At 45.3% G+C, this 19,814-nt stretch overlaps 1 protein-coding gene across 1 annotated transcript in view; it reads left to right on the forward strand.

Moving 5' to 3' along the window:
- The window catches only part of LOC124622298 (zwei Ig domain protein zig-8-like), a 909,359-nt gene that overhangs the window by 268,717 nt on the left and 620,828 nt on the right, over positions 1-19,814 (forward strand). The gene's annotated exons all lie outside the window — the stretch shown is intronic.

Raw genomic sequence — 19,814 nt, forward strand, 5'->3', positions numbered from 1 at the left:
GAGAATTGTCAGAGCATGCGCTTCGATAAGTGCCGATGTGATAAGAAATACCACTCAATTGGTGATAAGGAGACCGCAGCACTGTATTGACATCAATGGTCATCACTTCGAACACCTTCTGTAAATGGACGTTCATGTCACCTTCGTGCCTTCGTTGACCTTCAAAGACCTTACTGATACACATCAATGGATTCGTCTCGATAGCCGCTATCAGAAAATAAGAACCAAACTATATCATCCCATTTAAAAAAAAAAAAAACAAGTTGACCTTCATATCTCTGAAGCAACCCAACCTAGCAACAAAAAAATCAAAGTCACATCATGGCCCCCGTTGCCCCATGTAACTTTTGTCCCACATAAAATCACTAACGTTGCGTAGCGCTGCCCGCCAACAGACTAACTGCATCAGGGCAATCCCATGGCCAACTGGAGCGCGTGGAACCAAGTTTCCGTAGTTTAAACATGGCGCGTTGTCGACCTACACAACATTAGTAACTTTGGCTCCTACTCGCATCAGCTATCCAGTGTTAAAATTTCGTGACAATTTTTCTCCTCCTCGTATATGCCTGCCTTAAGCGCAGGTCTAAGAAAGAGGGTCTAATGTTATCAGATTAAATAAACACATACGCTTTGAATTTAGCAGAGGTTAATACAAAATCCGTGATGTGACAGCCCGTGAATTCAAACCGGTAGGGCGAGTACATGATGTGCGCGTGTCATCGCAGTTGGTCTGTGCAGTAATTACTTCCTACTCACATAACGCTCAGATAAGAAGCGTGCTACCGAATTGTCTGATAATGCGTCGGTTCCGTGCACGCACGTTGTAAAAGCACCTCTACACCAGTTGGCACTAGTAAATCAGACCGACGCGCCAGATATCACCCGTCCGTTTGGAAAGGATGTAACATGCGAGCCTGCCAATAGAGTGAGCACCATGTTACTATCAAAAACAGTTGTTCGCACGTGTGAACACGCAAAAGAATGAAATACTCTGTCCCGGTGCGGTAAATTTTGATACTATGTCATTCATTTGTTTTGTCTGTGATAATCAAATTTTCCGCTCACGCTTTCACATGAGCACATAATTATAAGTAAAATACGTTCACGGGCAGTTGAATCCAGACATAGCTGCCATCTTGTAGAAAGAGCGATCCAGACGACAAGGTGAAGTTCGATGCGCCAGGGACATATTGTTTTGTTTACACTTCAGGATGAATATGATCATGCCAAAGAAAGCTACTTATTTACGTAACAATTTCAGTAGATAGTTAACAGATTTATAACTAGAATATATACAAAAGAATAATCAGAATCTAATTAAACACTAAAAGACTTGTGAGAGTGTACGTGAATAAGTAACACATGACTCAAAGTGTAATGAAATACTGTAAGGAACTCTTTTACCGAATAGTAGCCACAAGGAAACATTCCAACTTACAGCTGAATTCTTGGAATTAACTACTAATTTTAATTTAGTTGTGATGGAAGACTGTTAAGAACGAAACAATCTTTATGGTACACATCTTTCTGTACAACGGAGACGGAAGTGTTATCCAAGTGAACATCTCCTCCATCTAGTATTGACTGAAGGAGTGTGGCAGTTTGTTTCTGTTGGGGCAAAGTTCTGATTTTAATTTTCGGAAGACGCTTTGCTGGCTGTGTGCGGTCCAGGGTAAGTATTTTTTAATGACTACGGAAATATGTTATTTTATTGAAAGTGTGTATTATTGCCGGCCGCGCTCAGTCCGGAACCGCGCGACTGCTACGGTCGCAGGTTCGAATCCTGCCTCGGGCATGGATGTGTGTGATGTCCTTAGGTTAGTTAGGTTTAAGTAGTTCTAAGTTCTAGGGGACTGATGACCAGAGATGTTACGTCCCATAGTGCTCATAGCAATTTGAACCATTTTTGTGTATTATTATTCCTGTTGTCAGAAGCAATTTTATGTTAAATAAGCTAATTGGTAAACTGAGCCCGACATTTGTACAATCCCCAACAACTCTACTCCAGTTGTATCCTACGTTACAGACATAAACTGAGTGCCAAAACATTTTACCCCGCTGTTCAACTCGCCTGTTTTGCTCCTGAAGGAAAGAGTCTATGATGACACAGTAGTTAGCACACTGGCTTTGCATTCGGGAGGACGACGTCTCAGATCCGCATCTGGTCATCCATGTGTAGGTTTTCTGAGATTTCCCTCCATCGCTCCGGATGAATTTAGAGATCGTTCCTTCCAAAGGGCACGGCCGATTTCCTTCCCCATCCTTGGTATATTCCGAGCGTGCGTTCCGTTTTAACAACCTCAATATAGTTGGGACGTTCGACCCTAAACTTTTTCCTTCGATATTGTCAACACTTCGAATATGTATCCATCAACAGTAAGCAAATGATTCGATGGTAAAATGAAACTGAATACAACCGCAAACAGCTGTTAATTGATGATTTATTCACCCGACAGGTTTCGCTGCGGTAAATCATCATCTTTCGGTGATACTACATAGAAAAGAAAGCATCCTTGTGATCTTTATAATGTAAAAATATGGTCTACCAATAAAAAATATCCCTAAATGCAAAATACTTACAGTGGTGTCACATAGTTCAATACACGGTGGCGACTCCAACTTTCATAGTTAAAGAATACAACCCCATGAAGAGGACATGTAATCAACGAATAGCAACTGGCAGAGCATTTAGGCTAATAGTGGAGAGGATCAAGCACTATGAAGCCATAATTCAGAGTAATAAATATGATTCTAATGCAATACAAGTAGCATAAAATAACAACAGTAGAGCATCTTTCTCAAATAAATAACCCATTACTCAGCCCCGTCACAATAAAGATAAAAGCCCTAGAAGGAAAAGTTATGTAAGATTAAAAAATCTGAAAATGAGAATTAAACTATTGAGTCTACATGTGCATTCATGTGCAAAATGGTTGCAGATGAAGAACCTAAAGTAATAAAAAACATTATAAGATTATAAATCTTAAGACAGTCACCAGTAACAAACCACTCGAAACAGAGAACGAACATATCAAAGAGACTCCCTTTATAATGCCAAAACTAGGAAACCAGAAGATCATATTAATAGACTGCCTAACATGAATGTCCAAAGAAACTAATGCACGAAATGTGCATAACTTGAAGTCGGTTGCCGCAAGGGTAAGGAAATTATGGCGGTCAGCTGAACACAGAGGTGGAAAATGTCGTGGGAGACCTCTTAGTATCGTGCCGGACCTTATTTTGCCCGGCGTAAGCGAGTAACTCGACACAGCATGGATTCAACTAGTCGTCGTAAGTCTCCAGCTCAAATATTGAAGCATGCTGCCTCTGTAACCGTCAATAATTGCGGGAGTATGGTCGGTGCAGGATGTAGCGCACCAACTGAGCACCAGATCATGTTCACAAATGTGGATCGATGTGGGTGGCCAAATAGTTCGCTTGAATCGTCCACAATATTTTTGAAACCAGGTGCGAACAAATGTGGCCTGGTGACACTTGTTTGTTTGGTAGCGTAAGAACACGAACGGCTGCAGCTGTATCCGAATGTAATCATTTCCAGTTAACAACTGGATCAGTTGGAACAGAGGACGCAGTCCATTCCATGCAATCACTGCCCACACCAGTATGAAGCCACCATAAGCTTTCTCCATGCCTTGTTCGCAGTTTGGGTCCATGGCTTCGTGCAGCCTGCGCCACACTCGTTCCCTGCCATCAACTCTTACAAACTGACATCGGGACTGTTCTGACCAGGCCACAGTTTTCCAGTCATCTCCAACTGGTATGGTCACGAGGTCAGGAGGGGCACTGCAGACGACATCGTGCTGTTATCAAAGGCACTCGCGCCGGTCTTTTCCTGCCACAGTCCCTTAATCCCAGATTTCACCACACTGTCCTAAGGTATATGTTCACTGATTGCTGCTGTTATTTCACAGAGTGTTGTGAAACGCCCTGCTTAGCTCTCAGGACAGGACAGATAGAATAAATTGTGGAAAGGGGCCCAAAATAAGGGGCTGTCAGTTACACTCGAACATACAACTTTATTAATTGATCAAACATTACAAGAGCCCAAAAAAGTTTTAAACACACAGCCTTCATCCTTGGGACTTAATTACTACCTGAAAGCCACTTTAATTTAAAAACGGCTGAGGGCCAATAACTTAAAAAGCAAACATAATCAGAAATTTAAAATGCAAGCCTTATCTTAAAACAGTTCTTTAGTTAGGCTGAAGTAAACAAGTTAAAATCAAATCGGCTGAAGGCCGAACACTTGAAAAATCCATAACATTATTTTTTTTAAATACTAAAGTCCTTACGTGAAACAGCTCTTTAACTTAGGCTGAAGGCCTTAAGAACAAACGACTGAAACTGGCTGAAGGCCGGAGACTTAAAAATTCAATTCGTTTTTAATGCCAAAGGGCCTACTTAAACAGTACCTTAAACTAAGCTGAAGGGCTTAAGAGTACAACAACTCTAATTTAAAACAAAAAACCGGCTAGAAGCCATACAAGTACCAACAACAAGAACAAATTAAAAATAAGACACTACGCGCAAGGGCGCCCAGATGTTCGAGGGTCGGACTGCAATTCAATCACTAACGCTCGCTTAGGTGAGACAGGCAGTCGGGATACCTATTCACGATCCGACGACAACCCAACCCACCGACAGTCAGCGGACCCACCGACAAGATAACTTCCACTTCAGCCGACCAGGGCACAACAGGGAATTCAAGGGAACAATGTAGACGATATTGGCGCCCACAACCAATCACACATGCAGCTGTCAAACTACACAACGTGCTGGACAGCAACAACACGATGAGGAAACTACACTGCTTCAAATTTACGTCAACGGCCAGGGCAGGTAACCGGACCGTTAACGGCTACAAGGCAGATGATTCCGCTGGTGCACCTCAGTTCAAATAACCAAACACAGTGAAACTCCACCTGAGGGTGGCTAGGATTTTCCAGCTTGAAACCCACGTTGTTGCTCGCGGGAAGCCCGCACCTCGTGGTCGTGCGGTAGCGTTCTCGCTTCCCACGCCCGGGTTCCCGGGTTCGATTCCCGGCGGGGTCAGGGATTTTCTCTGCCTCGTGATGGCTGGGTGTTGTGTGCTGTCCTTAGGTTAATTAGGCTTCAGTAGTTCTAAGTTCTAGGGGACTTATGACCACAGCAGTTGAGTCCCATAGTGCTCAGAGCCATTTGAACCATTTGCTCGCGGGAATATCACAATAGCCGACAACCAACTCCAAACGACACAATGTGAACAGTCTTGAGTTGCTGGTAGATTAAATCAAAACTCTAATTTCGTGTCCAGGGTCGGTGAGCCACGGACCCTCGCAGCAATGGAAATAGCGCCACACTATCCGACACCACGTAGAGACCGCCAGCGAGCCCCGGCCGCACAACGCACCGCCGAGAATTCCTCACTACTCCAGGCCAACCGACCGACTCCTCAGAGCCAGTACGGCGACAACATTTAAAATAACTTGTCCATTAAAATCACACACACTGCACACGAACACTGCACGAAGAACTAGATAATGCTAATGGCAGTGACTGTACAATAACAGAGACGAATGATGAGTCGGCACGCACAGCCAACCCATAAGCGATCGCCGGCCGAATACGCGTCGTCCGGCACGACGACCGACCGACGACCAACCAAAGTCGTCGCCACTCCAATTATGAGTGTCGGCAACCGTCGCGCGAGTCATGACGGTCCGGACCTCACTGCTGCGCGCCCCGACTGAACTTGTGCCGCGTGCCAACTCAAACACTGCCAGGTCCGAACTATCTGCTGGCACGTTCCAACTAATTGGTCGACACACGACGACCGGGAAGATAATACGGCACGGCTTATATCGATAAGCGCTGCTGCTGCCGCTCACGGGCAGGCAAAGCAGCAACTCAGTGACACAAGTAATTGAAACTAACATAACGAGGTGGCAGTACGGCAGAAACTGGATGTTAAATAAAAGTGGCACAGACACGAGCCACGCACGGCTCACGTTGCTTGTATGTTAGCACTGACTATGCAAGCGCCATTGCTCTCTGTCTTTTAAGCGTAGGTCATCGGACAAGGCATTGTCCGTGATGAAAGGTGATTCCAGAAATTTTATAATTTCGTCACTCTCTTGACACTGTGGATTTCGGAATATTGAATTCACTAACGATTCCCGAAATGGAATGACCCATGCGTCTAGCTTCAACTACCATTCCGCGTTCAAAGTCTGTTAATTTCCATTGTGCGGTCTTAATCACTTCGGAAACCTCACATGAATCTCCGTAGTAAAAATGACAGCTCTGAAATTGGACTGAACTTTTATGCATTGAGTATGTGATACTGTTGTCATCTCTGTATGTGCATATCGCTATCCCATGACTTCTCAGTGTTTACTAAACTGGCGGGGACCGATCGCCATACGACCGGAGGCGCTGGTGAACGATTGAAGACCACAAACATGAGGGGGGCGGAGGATTTTGTAACTCTAGAAGTTGTCGAGCTTCTTAACAGTTGGACACAGTGTCTTGGAGCCATAGAAACACTGTGCTTTCTAGCGTGGGCTAATTATTTGGTGCTCATATGGCGTGTCCTTCCTTAACGAAGGAAACCGAAGAATTTTTTTTTTCCCAATAGGCACAGTGTGAAAGATTTATGTTGCTCACAAGGAACGCAGAAAAAAAATCGTATCGTCTCAGCTAGAATGCGGGGTGAAAGTGTGTGTTATCTTGACGGATGGTGATTGAAGAGGACTATAACGAAAAATACGTGGACGACAGCGGAAACAGTCATTGTAGAAGAACTGAATATCACACTGAAGAATATTGTCAACACCAAAACAACGCGAAAGGGGCTCCATAAGCAGGGAACTGCAGGGCGAGCAGGAATTGCAAAACCACTCAAATGCTAGAGTGTAACAACTTAGACTATGTAACAACTTAGACGGCTTCTGACATCAAATGTAACAGTTGTGTTACTAAATGTGACACTTCTGTCACTCAGTGTAACTGGGTTTTCTCTTTGGATGCTGTCAATTGTCAGGATGAGCATTCTAAAGCATTCTGTCAGGGTGAAAATATTAAATAAATTAACTTTTCTCTCTTACAGCATGTGGGCAGGGTGGGTTCTCCCTTGGCTCGGGTATGAGGTCGAATGAAACATCATTTTTACATAAGATAACTTTTATTGAAGATTTATACAAATGTATCTTACGGGATGTTCTGGTTCGGAGAGCGGCGGCTGTGTCGTTTGTGAAGTCTTCTGCAGCGGCAGCGGCCGTGGCGGCGGCGGCGGCGGCGGCGGCGGCGGCGTCTGATTACGCGTAGCGGTGTGTATCTCGTGTCGCCGTCTCGCCCAGCTGACCGGAGACGCGCAGCGCGAGGTGGCCGGTTTAACTATTGCGTGCGAAGTCGTGCATCGGATGATACCTTGGGTGTGGCGTCCCAGTGTTTCTCTTCTCTAAGCGGCCGCGTGTGTTGTGCGTCGACCAGCGGAGCGGCGCAGCGGGGGAAGGCCAGTGTCCCGAACTCGAACCACGGACTCCCGCTTGCCAGTCTTCGGCTGTCAGGTCTTCATCCCAGCTCACATGTGATGTGAGGCCGTCTCCTTCCCGTCCTCACGAGTCACCCGGGTATGTAAAAACCAGACTTCAAATACCTTTTAACTTCTGTCTTCTGGCGCCGCGGCTGCTGCTTGCTATTCCATTACAGCGGCGGACTTGGTGCGTCTGTGCATGATGCAGTCTCTTCTTGCATGACGGTCTTCAGCAGCGAAACTGACTGAACACTACTGCTACTCTTCTTTTCTTCCTTCGTCTCTCGTCTTCGTCTCCGTTCCCGTCTCCGTCTTCGTCTTCGTCCCTGTCTTCATCTGTCTTCCTCTGTCTTCATCTGTCTTCATCCGTCTTCAACTCTCTTCATCTGTCTTCAACTGTCTTCATCCGTCTTCAACTGTCTTCATCCGTCTTCAACTCTCTTCATCTGTCGGGCCCACCGCGTCTCGCGTATTTATACACTTCAGTTTACTGGAGGTGAACGACTTCACGGCCATTGCCTCTTCTGTCACGTTGAAAAGCTTCTCGAAGAATCTTCTTGACCTCGGTCATTGGCTCTTGGAATGTAGGCGGGGGCCTCTGATCGCATGTGACGACTGAGAAACACGTGAGCCGGTCATTGCCTCTTCCGTCACGTTGGAAAGCTTCTCGAAGAATCTTCTTGACGTCGGTCATTGGCTCTTGGAATGTAGGCGAGGGCCTTTGCTCACATGCGACAACTGAGAAACACGTGAGCCGGTCGGGCGATGCCCTGACGGCTGAATCGACAGCGCCCGCTTATGTGGAACTTGCTGACTTCATATGGTCATTGTCTCTTCTGTTCTGCCCGCTGAATGCCAGTATGTAACTCTCTAAACCAAACCAAGTTTTCCATTTATATTCTAATTTCTAGTTCACTTTGATTTCACTAATCTGTTTACTTAAGTAACACTCAACAAGAGATGTCTGTAACAGGAAACCGCGGTGCTGAAGTCATGTAACCTGGACTATGAAGCAAAATACGAAAAGTGATTTGCCTTGATGAGTCTCGTATCACGCTATTTCCAACTTATGGCCGAGTTTACATCCCAAGATCGAATCTTGGTAAGGGCTTCGGTGACGATTTAGGCAGCCGTATCATGGTACTCCATGCTCTCTATGATTAGTCTGCAAGTTCCCGTTGCTGCCAAGGATTATTTGATCGTTTTGGATGATCTGGTCCACCCCATGGCACAGTGTGTTTCCCAACGGTGATTGTGTCTAGTCCCGGTTTCCTGGCCACCACAGTCCTCTCAATATTTCTGAGCCTTTGTGGCCCACTTTGGAGAGGAGGGTACACGATCGCTATGCCGCCCGACTGTCTTTGCCAGAACTTGGCTGTATTTATGAATTACTAAAATCTTCTCGAATTCCAGCGGTGTCAGGTGGTTAAAGTCCCACGAGCTTTCGATCGAGCTCTCCTTGGCCATATCAAACGGTAAATAACATCCGTATCGCCGCAGCCTTGCCATTACGTAGCCGCACTGCTGCGAGGCCAACGAGATATACGAGCCTTGCAACGAACTTGTAACGTCACAATGCTCGGCTTTCAGTCACACTTCGCGAACTCTCGGCTTCGTGCAGGGACCACGGGATGTAAATTTTTAACTGAAAATGTACCCAATGAATGTCGTAATCGAGAACTTGCGTGCATTTATGCATTTCAACATGCGGTCAAGAATTATTAAACACGTCCGAAAAAGTTACTCGCCCCCCCCCCCCCCCCCCACCACCACCCGAGGGACACGCAATACTCGAGACTCTTAATGTCACGTCCTGTGATTTACATGCCACGGACTGTCCTTCCGATGGGCCTCGCACTGCTGGTCGTGATGTCACTGGTGCTCTCTTCCTCGCCAACTGTGGCAATGTCTTCGTCCCGCGTCCGTCGCGCCCGCTTCAAACTCGCGATGGCCAGGTCTCAGGATGTCCTGAGCTGGAAACCGCCGTCCCTGTTGATGGTGTTTTCAGATATTTTTGTTTCTTTAATGACGGTGTCTCAGAATCTCTACGTCCTCATAATGACGGATGTTTCGACGAGTAGAAGTCGTTCTCCATTTTCTAAAACTTGTTCTGCTAAGGCTGATTCTTCAGGATAATGGATGCATAAGTACCTCTCTTGTACCGTCCAGCGTACTGTTTGGGTGACGTAGTAGCAGCCACAATGACGTGGTATTTTGTATATTCTAGGCATTCTAAGCTGTGGATCTTCCTTCACATACCTCATGCGCTGTCGTAATTGTGCTTGGGGCCTGAACACTGCCCACAAAGCGCACGTAGTTGCAGCACTTGAGGGCGGTCATTCTTTATAACGTTTTTTCAAAAAAATGGCTCTGAGCACTATGGTACCGTAGCGGTCACGCGGTTCCAGACTGAAACGCCTAGAACCACTCGGCCACACCGGCTGGCTAAATAGTCTGAATTCCATCCATAGACAAATTCAGATCACGATGTAAATCTAAAAAGGTGGGTGTCTTCCATTTTTGGATGTTTTGGTACGACGCAAAGATGACGGCACTTTGGGACATGCAACCGACCCATACGGATAGCTGCCACCATCCTTTGCAGAGGATGAGTGTTCTCAGATCTCTGCTACACAGAGCACGCGTCATTGATGACGAGAGCAGCCTGTAGGACGAGCTTCTATGCTTGAGAGAAAAAAAAAAGCTAATGGGTATCTCCACAGCAGATACGTAAGGCACTACAAATGAAACCAACAGTGGGCGTAACGAATACAGAAGAAGAAAGGGAAAGTTTTAAAACCATGGCTTTTTTGCATACGTTGGAAGCATATCGCCAAAAATAGGACGGATCGTCGGCAAAGACAAAGTGAAAGTGATTTTTCGCCCTCCACCGAAGACTGCAGCACTCCTGGGTTCCGTTAAAGATGACCTGTTGATTCGGAAGCCTGGGATTTACGTGATTCCGTGTGAGTGCGGCCGTTCATACAGCGGACCAGTCCATGAGAGATGCACATACCACCGTCTCTTTCATCTTAATAAATCGGCGGTGACAGAGCACTGCATTGACACTGGGCACTCTATGTCACACGATAACGTCGAAATTTTAGCCTCTACTTCCTATTTCTGGGACAGTAGTGAAACAAGCAATTCGGTTGGCGACCATTTAATTACTAGTGATAAGAGCTTCAGCTTGGAGAAGTCATGGAGTCCGGCGCTTTCTGTGATAAACTCACAGAGACGCCGCGACGGTGCAGCTCCCAGTAATATATCGATATTACCGTTTTTATTGACCGTGCAGCCACAGATCTAATTTCATACATATATGTTATACCTCTTTGCCGCCGATCAGTCTCTGGCGGCTTGTGTTCCCGTGGCCGAATGCGCAGAAGCGCGGTCCGCGGGTTTGAAGGACGGAGAAAGTGTTGGAGCGTCAGCCATCTCTGCTCACTCTGAAGATGGCTAGCCCACAGACAGTCGAAATATTAGAAGAGGAAGTTCAATTTATGCGGCTGCACGCCCGAAATTTTATGGAACAGGGTTATAGATTTTTCTTTTCAAGATCATTATAAAGCCATCATGACTGCTACAAGCATGATTGGCTCGCGAAACGATCGCAGCCTGCATTACTGGTTTCCAGTCATTGTGTGTTTACGTGAAGACCGACAGAGACCGGCCTATCGCGTCAGCCGGTCGGACTGCGGCCGGGCTCTCGCTGCGAAGTGGGCGGCGAGGCGGGCACCGCGGCGGCCGCAGTGTGTCAGCTTCCGGTCTGTTTGTTCGCAGCTGGCGCCGCAGTTGGGCCGCGCTAATCGCTCGTGTAATTGTGGCCGGGTCGATGCCTTGCCGCGGCGGGCACTGTGTGCTACCGCGCGACCGCCCTGGCGCCAGCGATCCTCTCACTGTCGGGGAGTCCGTGTCTGCATGAGGGGCTGCACACCTGGTCTTGCTGCTGCTGGCTGTCACGGCTCTTCTTACGTCGACTTCTCGTTTTCACTTGGCTCAGTTTGCAGCCGTTAGTGGTCTGCTAGGGACGCCGTGATGATAACTAACGCACTTTAATTTAGGTGATTACTGGAGCAGAAGAACTATCCCATCCCTGCAGGCGGTGACATCTGTCGTCCATCTACCTCGTCCGTTGCTGCCCCAGCCGTGGCTGCCACCGAACTTCTTTCCTTCTGGCAGGGGTTCAGTAGATGGTTAATTCAAATAATAAACGGGACGAAAGGGAAAGCTAAAGACCACAGAAAATGCATATGTTCTGGTAAAATCGTAGTTAGAGTCTGCTGTATTTTCAGCATCACGGAAAAGGAAGGTGAGGTAATCTGAGGTACAAATATGACGCTAAATTTATGAAAAGCAGTTCCTCTCTCTTCTTCCTGCTGGTCAAGAATACTACACAGAATATTTTCGGTCGCTAGTAAAGCCCTGAATTAGCTTGGTTCAGCTCTTTAACTATACGAGAGCGCGAGGCGACATACTACGGAGAACGTTGATTATCGGCGAGTTAGGTATCGGAAGCCGGGCAAAGCACTTCATACATTTTCTCAGATATCATCTTAAATAGCGCCCAGTCTATGGAGTGACGAATAATAGTGATTATAACCACGAACACCGCTCAGTGTAGGTACTAATACAACTTGCTCTCGCGAGCGGAACGACCACGTCAAAAACCGGTGTACTTTGATCACTGATGCCAAGACGAAGGTTTCGAACTGAGAACCGTTGTAGTTGTGTACGCATGCTCTGCTCAGTCCACCAATAACAGCTGCCTTCCCTTGTGCGAAGCCCTCAGTAAAGTACGCTTCCGCCGACGAGAAGAGGAGCGCGTAGCCAACCTAACCAGAGTTACTGTTACGTTAGCACCTGTGAGTAGTGGTAGGCTCAGAGTTTGGTACTCTCGGGAATTCTGCGGAAACGGAGGCTATCGTGTGTCCTTCCGCAGGTAGTAGGCGCTAACGGCTGGCTACCCTCTGCCAATATTCGCCATGTTACGGTATTGTAGCAGCATCCGTGATGTAAGCGTAGCTTTCACGGTAGCTCATCGTGTTCGGTCAGCGGGTTAGCCGCCCTCTGTACTAAATAAACTGATAAATGGATCAACGGTGATCTTGAATGGGTCTCTTGGGATATCCACCCGGAACAAATGCCGCAAACAATAACGAACAGAATGGGATTAAAGGTGAGAAAAAAAGATAGTGTCTTTGACAAGTAATCAAAAAGCGTCCTACATCACGGGTTCGATTTCCACCACCGTTTACATTTTGAACAATAATCAGCACTCTTCTACCATAAGAAGTCACCCCCATTCTGCCAACGGCCTTCTCAAAGATGGCGGAGGAGCGGACAGAGGTTCAGGGCATTGTTTCGCCCTTGTGATGGGAAACTGCCCATTGACATGGAAGGATCAGTAATGATAAACGGCATGAGGATGTAGAAGGCAATCTAAACCACTGCATTAAAGACACATAGTTTGTATCCACAGGACATGTGGCCTACAATTGAAAAGTGTCATGATCACCCGACCAGCCCTCATTTGAGTCTCCGGGAGGGGGAGGTGACCTTGAGAAAAAGATTGAATAACCAACGTAAGGATAACGTTCTGCGAGTCGGGGCATGGAATGTCAACAGCTTGAATGCCGTATGGAAGTTAAAAAATCTGAAAGGGAAATGGAAAGGCTCAATTAGTGGGGGTCAATAAGATGGAATGGAAGGAAGACAAGGATTTCTGGTGAGATGAGTATAGGGTAATACCACGAGCAGCAGAAAATGGTATGGTTCAAATGGCTCTGAGTACTATGGGACTTAACATCTATGGTCATCAGTCGCCTAGAACTTAGAACTACTTAGTCCTAACTAACCTAAGGACATCACACAACACCCAGTCATCACCAGGCAGAGAAAATCCCTGACCCCGCCGGGAATCGAACCGGGGAACCCAGGCGCGGGAAGCGTGAACGCTACCGCACGACCACGAGCTGCGGACAGAAAATGGTATAACGGGATTTGGATTCTTTGCGAATACAAAGGTGGGACAGAGAATTGTTTACTGTGACCAGGTCAGTGAAAGAGTTGTTCTCACTACAATCGACAGCAAGCCGACACCGACAACGATAGTTAAGGTATACATGCCGACGTCGCAAGCTGAACTGATAGAGAAAGTGTATGGGGATGCTGAACGGGTAATTCAATACCTATAGGGAGAAGAAAATCTAGTAGTCATTAGGGACTGGAATGTCATTGTAGTGGAAGGAGCAGAAGAAAGGGATACGAGAGAATATGTGTTTGGTACTAGTAGTGAGACAGGGGTAAGACCAGTTGAGTTCTGTAATAAATTTGAGCTAGTAATAGAGAATACTTTGTTCAAGAATAAGGAAAGGAGGAGGTATACTTGGAAAAGGCCGGGAAATATAGGAAAATTTCAGTTAGCTTACACCCTGGTCGGACAGAAATTCCGATTGTGAGGCGTACTCAGGAGCAGATATAGACTCAAATCACACTGCAGTAGTGATGATAAGTAGTCTGAAAGTAAAGACATTATTCAGGAAGAATCAATACGCAAAGAAATGGGATACGGAAGAACTAAGGAATGCCGAAATACTCTTGAAGTTCTCAACGGCTGTAGATCCAGCAATAAGGAGTAGCTCAGTAGGCAGCAAACTTAAAGAGAGACGGACAGCAATAAAAACGGCTGTCACAGGAGTTGGAAACATAAGAACAATGAAAGTAACTGCCAAGAAACCTTGGGTAATACAACAAATACTTCAGCTGATCGATGAAAGAAGGAAGTACAAAAGTGTTCAGAGAAATTCAGGAATACATAAATACGAGTGACTTAAGAATTAAATAAATAGAAAGTGCAGTGCAAGGAAGCTAAAACGAAATGTGTGCATGAACATGTGAATAAATCGGAAAAGAAGTGATTGTCGGACGAACTGACTCAGCATATAGGACAGTCAAAACAACCTTCGGTGAAGTTAAAAGCAAGAATGGTAATATTAAGAGTGCAACGGGTGTTCCACTCTTAAATCCAGAAGAGAGAGCGGATAGATGAAAGTGTACATTGAAGGCCCCATAGAGGGAGAAGTTTGTATGATGTGATAGAATAAGAAACAGGAATCGATTAGAACAGATAGGGAATCCAGTTCTATAATCAGAATGTAAAAGAGCTATGGATGACATAGATCAAATAGGGCAGAACTGATAAGTAACAGGCCATCAGAATTTCTAAAACCATTGGTGAAGTAGCAACGAAACGACTGTTCACGACAGTGTGTAGAATGTGTAAGTCCAGCGTTATAGCATTCCACATTTGGAAAAATGTCATCCACGCAATTCCGAAGACAGCAAGACCAGTTTAACAGCTCATGCGTCCAAATTGCTCACATGAATATTTTACAGAAGAATATAAACGAAAACTGAGGATGTGCTATATGACTGTTTGACTTTGGGAAAGGTAAAGGACCAGAGATGCAATTCTGTCGTTGAGGTCGATAATGAAAATAAGACTAAAGGAAAATCAAGACACAAAAAAATGTGTGTGAAATATTATAGGACTTAACTGCTAAGGTCACCAGTCCCTAAGCTTACAAATTACTTAACCTGAATTATCCTAAGGACAAACACACACACCCGTGCTCAAGGGAGGCCTCGAACCTCCGCCGGGACCAGCCGCACAGTCCATGACTGCAGTGCCTTAGACCACTCGGCTTAACTCGCGCGGCCAATCAAGACACGATCATAGTATTTTGTCGACATGGAAAATGGATTCGATGAAGTCTAATGATGTAAGACGTGTGGAATTCTGAGGAAATTAGGGGTAAAGTATAGGGAGAGATTGGTAATGTACAACATGTACAAGAGCAAGAGAGAATAATAAGTGTGGAAGATCAAGAACGAAGTGCTCGTATTAAAGAGGGTGTTAGACAGGATGTAGTCTTTCGCCGCAACTGTTTGATCAATCGATACATCGAAGAAGCAATGAGAGAAAAATAAAATTTTAAAGTGTAAGGATGTCAATGATACGATTCGCTGGTAACAGTGCTATCCTCAGTGAAAGTTTAGAATAGTTACAGGATCTGCTGATTGGAATCAACACTATAGTGAGTACAGAGGATGAACCGAGAGTAAATAGAGGAAAACGAAAATTATGAAAAGTAGCAGAAACGAGAACAGCGAGACACTTAAGATCAGGACTGGTAGCCACGAAGTGGATGAAGTTAAGGTAATTCTGTTACCTATGCAGCAAAATAACCTATGACGGATGGAGCACGGAGGACATAAAAAGCAGAATAGCACTGGCAAAAAGGGATTTTCTGGCCAAATCCTTATTCTAAGGAAGGAATTTCTGAAATTGTACGTCTAGAGTACAGCACTGTATAGCAATGAAAACCAGAACAGAAGAGAATAGAAGCATCTGAGATGTCTTGTTATTGACGAATATTGAAAATAATGTGGACTGATAAGGTAACAGCAAGAAGCGGCTCTGCGCAAAACGAGAGAGAAAGGAATATGTGGAAAATACTGACAAGGAGAAGGGACAGGCTGGCAAGAAAGCTGTAAAGACATCAGTGCATAAATTTCATGATACTAGAGGTATATTAGAGGGTAGAAACTATAGAGGAAGGCAGGGATTGGAATATATCCAGCGAATAATTGAGGACTTATGAGATGAAGATGTTGGCACGGGAGAGGAATTCGTGGCGGCCCGCATCAAACTAGTCAAAACAATTCGGCCGCCCCCACGAGACCCTAGCCCTCTGGTTTGTCAAGCCGATGGTGGTTTCAAATCGTCGGAAGAAATTGTGTTGAGATCGTATAGTGAAAGACTAATTATAATAGTTTATGAGATAAGTATTTTGCCAGCTCGAGGGGCGTATCAAATTTAATTTAATGAACAAACCGTATCTGAAGTCAAAATTTTTGCTTTGATTCAATATGTGCACTTTCCCTTTTTCATGGAGCTGGACTATGCGGATGTATAGGCTGGAGACAGATCTTGTGGCCAGTCCACGAAAAATGTGCACCCTACAGCATAAAACCTTTTACCTATACGGTGGATGAGCACTATGATAAACTTCTGTTTTGAAACGATGTGGAGCCCATCCACGCCCGTACCGGCGTGATGGTCAACACAAAAGGGCTACAGTCATCTTTGCATAAGGGTTAGTTTTCACTAAAGTGAGGTCTCGCATGATGTGGGTACTGCGATGCTTGCGTACGTCTCGTTAAGGTTAACCATTAATATGCCCTCATCTAGAGGTAGTTGGGTCGAAAGTTGAACAAAGGTTAGCGGTTTCTACGGCGGAGGGTACAAAAGTGACTAGGCAAGGATCAAGTGAAAAAGACCTCTGCTGTAGTTGTGTCGGGTTGTAAGAGCAGTAGTGGTTTTCTTGCTGCCTGCGACAGGTCTTCAAGGGTAGGCTTTGTTAGGAGTGGGTATCATGCATGTCGATACCTTGAGGTTGTGCTGTAGTGTTACTCAGCGGTTGCTGCTGGGAGCCGGTGTTGGCTTCTCGGTCAGTGAGGTTCGTCATCTTTTTGCGTCCGATAGGTCATATACTGTATATGATTAACGGTGTAGGGTAGTGTTGGAGGTTTGTTTGTGCGTAAGTTGCGAGCTGGTCGGTTTCCCTGCTGTGGCCTGTTGGTCGGCTTTAGTAGTAGCTAGCATATCCGGTCACCGTTGGTGGTTTGCAGGGGTCTGCCGATGTTGTCGCTTGTGGATGTATGTTAGGTTGCCATAGGTGCTTATCCCCTAGCTAGTAGTCTTTGACCGCTTATGCTTCCACCTTTGATCCTCCTGTGATCAACACCAGCATGTTCCTTTCATGTGTCATCAGTCATCTGACTGCTTTGAGCAGCCCGCCACGAATTCCTCTGATCATCATCTCAGAGTATCTCTCGCACTCTACTTCCACTATTATTTGTTGGACGTATTCCAGTCTCTGTCTTCCCCTACAGTAGGGCTTCACAGCAAACGTGCTCACGGAGCAGGCTGTGAGTAGCAATACGCGAGAACGGAGAACGGCGAACACGGTAAACTGAACTCTAATTTTATTTTAATTTATTTCAAAACACGAAGATTAAGAAACCTTTCTTTCCTCGGATGGATTCACATTTCATGAGAAGCAGCTATAAGTTCATCGCAGCAGAGAGAAATGTGATCCAACGTTGAACAATATCTCTGCGCTTCTTTGAATTATGGACAAAGAGAGAACGTAATAATTTGCTTTTAATTCATATTTGGATTAATGAATTTCTTTCTCAAGGAAAAACTCATGCCAAAGTTATTGAGTAGCTTCGGCTCGTACGGTTGCGTTTCAAGTAACTTTACTAAATAAACTATGTACACTGCGTAACGTAATAAAATATCGGACTACGTGCACAAATAACGGAACATATATATGTAACGGCTATTAGGGTGGAAATAATTTAGCATAAATCCTGAAAACCAACTAGCTTCAGCTACTACAATTTAACTCCGGTATGCAGCGCAGTAAGAGGTAGGAATTGACATAAAGAAGATTTGCTGAAAACTTACAATAATTTTTATTTCAATCGGAAGTTAGACTTATTTTCATCTGCACATAATCTGCAATATTAGATACCAGCCTACAACTAGACCAGAAAAAATAAGCAAAAAGTAACGAACGACATTGTCGTGTAATAGTATACATTGTAAAACACCGTACAAACCAGCAGCGCTAGCTCAATACTGTGTGCGTATTCTTAGACAAACATCACACTTTACGTAAATTATTAGCTCTGTAAGCTACACTTATTTTTTTAATATGTCATTAAAATGATTTTAAAAATGAGATTCCTTCTTTTGTAAAGGCGGCACGCTACAACGGTAACCGCACTGCCGGCGCAGGACGGGCAGTGGGTCGCAGAACAGCTGCCGTCCTATGTTCGTCAAATTATAAACCCTTGACCAGCGCATGGGGATCACTGTTTGAAATATTATTGCTACAAATGAAACAAATAAAAAAATGTACAAGTGCCACATAATTTTATCAACGCATATTTCTTAATTTATGTTACTTTACTTTGTGAGCTGTTACACAAAAATTAAGGCAATCGAGTGTGGGATTTTCGGCTCTCCTGCATATGTCCGCCTTAACAATTGCGTCTATGGCTCAAAAAATGGTGCAAATGGCTCTGAGCACTATGGGACTCAACATCTGAGGTCATCAGTCCCCTAGACTTAGAACTACTTAAACCTAACTAACCTAAGGACATCACACACATATCAGCCCGAGACAGGATTCGCACCTGCGACTGTAGCAGCAGCGCGGTTCCTGACTGAGGCGCCTAGAACCGCTCGGCCACAACGGCCAGCGTTGCGTCTATGTTCGGAGTACTTGTTCTTATGCGATGTACACCCTGCCAGCAGTTTAGATTACGGCCAGGCAGGGAATTTCTGAAGCGTGTCTTATTACTTTTCATTGCAGAGACCAACTGTTCACCAATTTGCGTCCAACTGAACATTGATATTATTGTAGCTGCCTGTTTGTGAAAGCGAGAATATCTATCGTGAGGGGCGTGTCTATAGAATTCAAAGATATTTTTCTTGTACTGTCATTTGTCTTTGTAATCTCTATCACATTGCAGCTCAATACTTTCTAGCCCGCATCTCGTGGTCATGCGGTAGCGTTCTCGCTTCCCACGCCCGGGTTCCCGGGTTCGATTCCCGGCGGGGTCAGGGATTTTCTCTGCCTCGTGATGGCTGGGTGTTGTGTGATGTCTTTAGGTTAGTTAGGTTTAAGTAGTTCTAAGTTCTAGGGGACTGATGACCACAGATGTTAAGTCCCATAGTGCTCAGAGCCATTTGAACCAATACTTTCTAATTGCAGTTTAATATTCGCGGCATGTGAAGAGGAGAACATGTCAAACTCACTTTCTAATGCAGTCAGATCTTCAAAACGTTGCTCAAATTCTTCCTTAAGGGGTACTAAACTATGTGAATAACGTTTAAATTCATTGTCAGCGACAGTGTCTTTCGTTTTCCCAGCTCCCATTTTGCGTATCTATAGTTTTGTTTGAAAAGGTGGTGTGCCTCATGCAGGGGATAGAGATGCGAAGAAATTGTCGGTGCTACACACGAGCGACTCGCCATTGCTGTCAAAACTGAACCTCCCGTACTTCACAGTTGGTGCCTCTCCCGTGATACAGCGACATAACGGTGCGCGCATTTCCCTCACTCCCGCCACGCCGCAACCGCTCTGCTCGTGAATAAGAGCGTGACCACGCGCGAGTGTTCACACTCAAAATCTACTAG

This window comes from Schistocerca americana, chromosome 7 (genome assembly GCF_021461395.2).
Source record: "Schistocerca americana isolate TAMUIC-IGC-003095 chromosome 7, iqSchAmer2.1, whole genome shotgun sequence".
NCBI lineage: Eukaryota > Metazoa > Arthropoda > Insecta > Orthoptera > Acrididae > Schistocerca > Schistocerca americana.